Below are 6,831 nucleotides of genomic sequence, written 5' to 3'. Positions count from 1 at the left end.
AAAGTATTTAAGCTTACACTTGTAAAGCATATAATACAAATGGCCATTTGAGGTATACTGGCTATGTTTTAATTAAAATGCTCAAATACCAGTTCATTTTCACCATTAAAAAAAAAATCACAAGCTGTTCTGTTGTTTCAAAGTGTGATTCCAAAAAACACTACCAGAGAAGTATCCAGACTAATTGATCAAGCAATGCACTCAGCCCAGGGAACCTGAGTTCAGTTTCAGGCACCCACATGGAGATTCACAACCCACTGTAACTACAGCTCCAGGGGATCTATCTGAAGCCCCTGACCTACACCCGAACATGAGTGTACATAATCAATCAATCTCTCTCTCTCTCACTCTCTCTCTCACACACACACACACACCATTTCATTACAATAAAATAAGGGACTTACCAAGTAATTTTCAATATTAAGTAAATATGTGATTATTTATTTATTTACTTACTTACTTACTTTAGACAAGGTCTCTACTCTGAGGCCCACTCTGGTCTAGAACTCACTGCAGTTCTCCTGCCTCAGACTTCCATGTGCTAGAATTGTAGGCATGACTTACCATGCTGGCTTTGTGAAAATTATCTTGGCTGCCATAGATAAATGTTTAGTGAGTGGTACATTCCTTTGATCCTGGATTCAGAAGGAGGCAGGAAGATCATGAGTTTGAGACTAGTCTAAAGTACACAGTACGATCCCATTTCAAAGGGCTAAAGATAACGGAGAGTGAGAGAGAGCCTTCTGTTAGATTGTCATACACCTTTCTGGTTTGGTTGGTTGTTTCCAGGTGGTAGTTACAACAAGGACAGCTGCTGATGACTTCAACACTCAGTATGTTTTAGATGGCAGTGGCCACGTACTTTCTCAGAAGCCTTCACATCTTGGTCAAGGTAAGTGTACTGTGTGTGTGTGTGTGTGTGTGTGTACACTCGTGTGTGTGTAAAATTGTTGTTGTCACACACATCATTAAAAAAAAGAGTTTTGCCTTGAATTAATTAGCATTTTGGGTTTAGTCTTGATAAAGGCTGGTAAAGGCTGGTTTTCTTTCAAGGAAGCATTCGGCTTTCCTCTGTGAACCTCTTAAATGCATAGTCATCCCCCAGAGGAGCACAGTGAGACAGGGTGACTCAAGGTGACTACCTGTAGCAGCAAGTGTTTTCATGTTGTTGGGTCACTAGTATCATCGTCACAGATGAGGGAGAGTGTTTTACTGAAGCACCAAAACATCATTGATTTGTCATAAACTGTAGCCCCGAGATGATTTAAAAGTATTTATTGATGAAAAAGTTCATACAGAGGCATAATATTATAGGTAGAAAGGTGTAATGGTTGCTCAGCTCCTACAGTTTACATCCTTGGAATGATGTCTCATTCTGTTTGGGTATTATATGTCAGCTGGTCTTTAGTCCTTTTTGTCTCCGTCATTGTTAGAATAGACATTGATTAGGGACCCGCATTTGCATTAGGCACTGTACTAGGAGACAAGGCTGCAGAAATACATAAGGATGGAACTTCCAGCAAAGCATCTAATGGGAAAAAACAAACTGGTGGATAAATATGGTGCTAGTTCTGTGTGACTTCCTAGGGACACGTAAATACCATCTGTCCACTGTAGACAAGGCACTGAGAGAGGACCATAGAGGAGTCCACTAGCCTAGCAAAGCAGTGAGTTTAACTTTCTGGAAGCATGGGTGAGTGTAACTTACAGGAGCATGAATGACACAATGACAGTTAAGTCACCAAGATATCCACCTCATCATCATCCTGGTGACTCCCGAGAGCGACATCCCTAGAGCTGCACCCCTAGAGTGTGGCTGGCAGCCACAACCGACAGTCTCTTCTCAGAAGCGAATGTTTGCTGCTTCCCTAACCTTGGATCTTGGATCTTTTCATGAGCCTTTCGAGTCTTCTGAGACTATTTTCCAGAAAGAGATGTTTGAATTCTGAGGAAACAGCTACACAAGGTGTTACGAGGCCAGATAGGCTGGTTAGGAGGTGTTCCAGACAATACTGGGACAGTTTTCTGACGAGTTCTTGCCTTGCCCTCCCCAAGAATGGAGTGAACATATACCTAAAGCAAAGCAAGAGGAACTTAGTTGCCATGCAGGCATAACAATTCAAACAGGAAAGTAGGAATTGAGACTTTTGGTGGCAGCAGAATGTCACCTGGGAGGCTACAGACAGCCCTGTGTCTTCAACAGGCTGCAGGTACCAGTAAGAGGTTGCAAATTTTAAGACTTTGCTCTTCCCACACCTGAGAGAGCAGTGTTACAGGGGGAACACTCTAGGAAAGCTTTGGGGTGCCAACCTTGAGTTTGAGTCTGCAGACAGGCAGAGGCTAGAGTCTGTCTTTGGTCAGGTCCTGGAGGCTGGAGCCTGGTGAAACTCCCAAGGATCGGTCCTCTTAAAGACAAGTGTTCTTTGTCCAGGAACATCTAGAGCTGGCTGAGTCAGCCTGAGTCTACTTCTCATCCTCTGAAAAGCATTCTGCCAAAATGGAAGCCCTCGCCAGCTCTGCTAATATAGAGCCAGATGTGCCCTGGTTGGCTGAATTTGTGTGCATACAAATAAGCCTGGCTGTAAGAGGCAGAGGCAGGTGGATCTAAGATCGAATCTGGTCTGCAGAGTGAGTCCCAGCATAGCCAGAGCTAGACAGTGAGAACTTGTCTCAGGAAAACAAAGAACAACAACAACAACAACAACAACAAAAAACCCCAAAATTTAAAAATGGGATCAATCAGGGAAGAGCTGTTAAAACCTAGAGCTAGGGGTGCTGGAGAGATGGCTCAGTGGTTAAGAGCACTGACTGTTCTTTCAGAGGTCCTGAGTTTAATTCCCAGCAACCACATGGTGGCTGACAACCATCTGTAATGAGATCTGATGCCCTCTTCTGGTGTGTCTGAAGACAGCTACAGTGTACTTATATATAATAAATAAATCTTTTTTTAAAAATGAAATAAATAAAAAAACCCGGAGCTGGAGGGGACTAGCACTGATCCATCCAACACATTCTCAGCCAGGTCGGTGGGTTGCTTTCTAACCCTGTCAGGTAGGCAGTAGGTTCTGAACTGGTTATAGGGCACCCAGAAGTTTCTGTCAGGTTTCTGGCTGTTGGGGGGTAGGGATACTCCTACAGGAGCTGCTGCTACTACCTGTCTGGAGCTTTCCAGCTTCCATTGCAGTAGCCTTTAATTCAAGGTCAGCAGTTCTGAGTGCAGCTCACTCTTGCCCTGGTTGTATATGGGGTCCTCTACGTGAAGTTTTTGCCCAGCTTTAGTCTTTTCCATTTTTCTCACCTGTTGCTTCGCTGACAGCTGGACTCATTCAATAGCTGCGACTACCACTCCCTCCTTGCCCGGGCTCCTCTCTGGAGCCTTAGAAAGAGCTGCAGCCCCACCGACCCATCTCAGTATGACCTAAGGAAGATCCGGAGAACTATAGTTGACCAATCATATCTGCTTCCTGCTAATTCATATTTCTCCAAGGATTTGGACTTTGAGGAGCAAGAGGAGCTATTGACACTTTCCTAGAGGGGGAAAATGTCCCAATATCGCATATAATTTCAAGTATTTTGCCCATTATTTGAAATCCAAAATAGCTGTTGTAAGAATTTAAATTTATCTTAAAAGTTATAGTTCAAATCAGCCCTTTATAGAAGTATCTTTTTTTCTAGTCTACAACTTAAAAACTTTAATACTACTTTGTAATTAATATTCAGTTTGGACTCTTCCCCCGTGTAGTTCTCCATGACCCCTCAGATAGTTATCCCAAGAGTTAAGCGGGTTTTTTTTTTTTTTTTTTCACGATCAGCCTATATATGTCATATATAATTCGTATGTTGTAAACCTTTCGGAAAGTTGAACTTGGACGTTAAAACTCGAAAAGGAAAGCACTTTGAGTTTATTATTACCAGTAAAAAATTTTCATTCGCCTCATTTCCATTCCCCCCCGGGGGGGGGTTTAGGCTCAGAGACCACTTTTTACTCTTGAAGTCAGTTATTAACAGTTGTCCCTCTTTAAACCTTTAAAAATGAGGGTGTGAGGCCCCGCGTGAACACTTGCCTCGCGCGATGCCCAAGTGTCTAAGCACTAAGTGGCAACCAAGGCACAGAGGCAGCGCGGGGAAGGCGGGAGCCGGGAGACAAGGCCAAGCCGGTCTTCCACGCACCCACCTCGGCTTCCTCGGCTCAGCGAGGGTCCGGGGCTCAGCGCCTGGCGCCCGTCACTTCTCACGAGAAAGCGACACCCAGGGCCCGCGGCCTCCACAGGCGGGCGGAGACAGACACGCCGGGGCGCGCAGAGCGGAGCCGAGCGGAGCGGCCGCGCGCAGGGCCCCGGGTTTAAATCTCCCGCCGCCGAGCCCCCCACCTCGGCGCACCGGCGCGGCGGGCGCGGGCTCGCGGGCGGCGGCTGGACCGGTGCGCGGACGCGGACGCGGCCGGAGCGGCGAGGAGCGGCGCGGCTCCGGCGGCGCGGTGAGGGTCCGGGGTCTGGCCCTCCGCTCCCTCAGGGCGGCGGGCGGCCGTGGCCAAACCTGGTTCCCATGACGACGGCGGGCGGGGGCGCGGGCCGCGCGCTCTCCGTGGGCCGGCCTCAGGCGGCGGCCTCGGCGGGCCTGGCCGGTCCGCGGCGGGGGGCGTCTCCCGCGCTCCCTCCAGGGGAAGCCGCGGCCTGAGGCCGGCCTGGGAGCTCCCGATACCGGGCAGATGCTCACAGCCCGGCGTGCTTTCCTGCTGGCCGCCTCTGTACGTCGCGCTTAATTTATTAATATTATTGTCCTGTTACGGGATGTCTTCTGGACAGACCAATTGCGGGATCGACGTGGTGAGAACAGAACCTAAGCAAAGCTGCGAGGCGTGGTGATGTCGGAATGCATCACCTCGCGGGGGTGTCGGTGCACAAAGCCTCCTCTCCCACGTGGGGACCCCAGCATCACCGCACCGATTCGGCTGGGGAAAAGCAGGCCAGGTGTCTCTGACCACTGACCTCACCTGGGTGACGATGCAGCTGATACCTGATGCTCTAAGAAAGATGGAGACGGGAAAAACAATCCTGCTTGGCGTCCTACCCGTGAGCTGTGGGCTTGCCAGGGCTGTGTGTGTGAATCGGGGGTGTCATGTAGTGTATGATTTTCCTGCACAAAACATACAACCTGTTAGCAACTCTGGGTCACTGAAATATTTTGTGGGGAGATGATGTTCCCCTGCGGTTTGGGCTCTAAGTATTTAAGTATTGGTTTCTTTGATTCTGGCTTAAGCGAAGTATTGTAAAGTAATATTACTTTAATCGTCTTCACATCGATATTTAGCAGCTACAGGTACCTCATTCTTTAATGGAAATTAGTTATATATTTCAGTTATACATTTACTGGCCAAGGAAACATCTCCTAATGGTGGGTATATATATTTTATATGACCAAAGTTAAAAATTATATTATCAGTTCATAACATTACCAGTTTAATTTGAACTTTCTTTACTTATTTTAATAATGCAAAATGGGTTGTACATGTAGGTATTAGAAACATCAAAGCACTGTCTAATTACCAGCAATCCTAATTGCTAGAGAAATCATAAGTTTTTTTTTTTTTTTTTTTTTTTTTTTTTTTTATTTCAAGACTGGAACTCACTCTGTAGACCAGGCTGGCCTCGGAACTCAGAAATCCGCCTGCCTCTGCCTCCCGAGTGCTGGGATTAAAGGCGTGCGCCACCACCATTATAAGCTTTTTTAAAAAAGATTTATCTATTTATTTCATGTATGTGGGTATACTGTCACTGTCTTCAGACACATCAGAAGTCGGCATCGGATGCCCATCACAGATACTTGTAGTCACATGTGGTTTCGGGGAGTTGAACTCAGAACCTCTAGAAGAGCAGTTGGTGTTCTTAACCACTGAGCCATCTCTCCAGCCCTAGAGAAATCATTATAATCTTAGAGTTAGAAGGGTGCTGAGATCCTAGTTCAAAAGACAAAACTGTAACATGCGACTGATGGGAAAAGCAGGAATCCATATTTTCATTGTAGATGTTTATCATGAAAATTAAATTTATTCCTGTGACTGAAGTAAGACCGAATATCAAAATGTGAAACATAATAGACTACTTTGTTTTATACTAACAAACTGTTTTTTTTCTAGTACGTACACTGAGTAAAATCTTATTTTTTACTTTCTCAACACTATGTCTTCTTTAAATTTGTATTATTTTTATATTCTTTAGCAACAGAAGGGATGTGTAAAGGACTTTAAAACATTTTTGAAATTGGAGAGTCTCTTTATGTGAAGTAACTTTTGTTACCCCTTTTCCCATTGGTCATTTGGTCATTTTCATTTATCATTTACATTTTGCCTTTTTTTCCAGTTGTTTTTTGTTGTTGTTGTTGTTTTTTTAATCAGCTTACATTAAGTTTTACATTTTTTCTGTAGTAAAACGTTCAAATTTCTGTTTAGGTCCAGTGTTTATAATTAAAAATCAGTTACCACCTATACACATCTTATTATTTTACCATTGTTGGCCCCTTTATAGAACACTAAGAAAAAAAGTTTAAAAGGTAGCTAAAAAGAAGACTAATGTAACATTTACAAAAGCCAATATTACCAACTATTAACATTTTGTTATATTTCTTTTTGGTATTTTATTTATTTATTTATTTTCTCTTTTTTAAAAAGAATTATTTGTTTATCTTTTTTTTTTAAAGATTTATTTATTTATTATATGTAAGTACACTGTAGCTGTCTTCAGACACTCCAGAAGAGGGAGTCAGATCTCCTTATGGATGGTTGTGAGCCACCATGTGGTTGCTGGGATTTGAACTCCGGACCTAAGAAGAGCA

General features: G+C 44.4%; 1 protein-coding gene across 1 annotated transcript in view; it reads left to right on the top strand.

The window, feature by feature from the left end:
* Positions 1-4,379: 4,379 nt before the first annotated feature.
* LOC110321714 (islet cell autoantigen 1-like protein) overlaps positions 4,380-6,831 on the top strand; it is a 24,240-nt gene continuing 21,788 nt past the window's right edge. Inside the window, exon 1 of the mRNA XM_021198141.1 lies at positions 4,380-4,477. The gene's annotated coding sequence lies outside the window, so the exon portion shown is untranslated. The remainder of the gene's footprint in view (positions 4,478-6,831) is intronic.

The sequence above is a fragment of the Mus pahari genome, chromosome 5 (assembly GCF_900095145.1).
Source record: "Mus pahari chromosome 5, PAHARI_EIJ_v1.1, whole genome shotgun sequence".
In the NCBI taxonomy this organism is placed as follows: Eukaryota; Metazoa; Chordata; class Mammalia; order Rodentia; family Muridae; genus Mus; species Mus pahari.
This window is presented reverse-complemented; position numbering and strand designations above follow the sequence as displayed.